An 860-nucleotide genomic window follows, 5' to 3' on the forward strand; every position below is an offset into this window, starting at 1 on the left:
GCTGTCAGTGATCATGCTTCAGTCCAACTTCAAAGGCTGGCTGCCCTGGGGTAACATAAATGGAGACAGTTAAAGTTAGTTTTTAAGTCGCAAACGCCAGAGTAGCATCCAGTCTCTGCTATTAGGATTTGTATGGGTGCTTGAAGTCCTGAAAAATGAATTATGTGTTTTCAGTGTTGGAATTTTGGATTTTTGGATTAAGAGCTTGAAACTACTTGAAATAGTGAATGTCTTTTTCACTACAAATGGCCAATTGGTTGAATAGTTTGCTTATTAGATGGAGGAACAAAATAAGTTGGTGTAAATGAAAACTTTAAGTGTGGCCATGGCAATTATAAAACCCAATGTTGGTTGTTTACAGGATGTGCGTGTGTATTAATATACATTTACTACAGTTAGTTTATAATGTACTGGAAAAGTGCTTACATCTGAGCTTTGAAAATGTGTACAAATCATAAATTGTGTATTTACCATACACAATAATACCAGCAGAAACTGTAAGATTACCAAAATAATATGAGTCATTCTCAGTGTAGATTACTTTTTCCACTGGACTGTCCATAGAAATCTGGTGTTACAGTTTCCAGAGCAAGATCAGTCAGCTGATATATTCAAATCAATGAACCTGCACCAGTTGAAAGCATAGTGTGTATTTAAAATCGTTCTCTAAAAAAAATGTGAGCATACAGGTCTTCCTTGATCGTTAAAAATCTGTCCTGAACAATCATTCAGAGTGGTGTTTTTCTTTTTCTCCTGAGGGGGGCGCTGTAGACTATTTTTCTGGGAGGACATCAGGCTGCGTCTCAAGCTCTCTGAGACAGGCATGATCACATCTTCCCTGAGGTGATTATTTAACCTAG

This window comes from Solea senegalensis, linkage group LG9 (assembly GCF_019176455.1).
Source record: "Solea senegalensis isolate Sse05_10M linkage group LG9, IFAPA_SoseM_1, whole genome shotgun sequence".
NCBI classification, from domain to species: domain Eukaryota; kingdom Metazoa; phylum Chordata; class Actinopteri; order Pleuronectiformes; family Soleidae; genus Solea; species Solea senegalensis.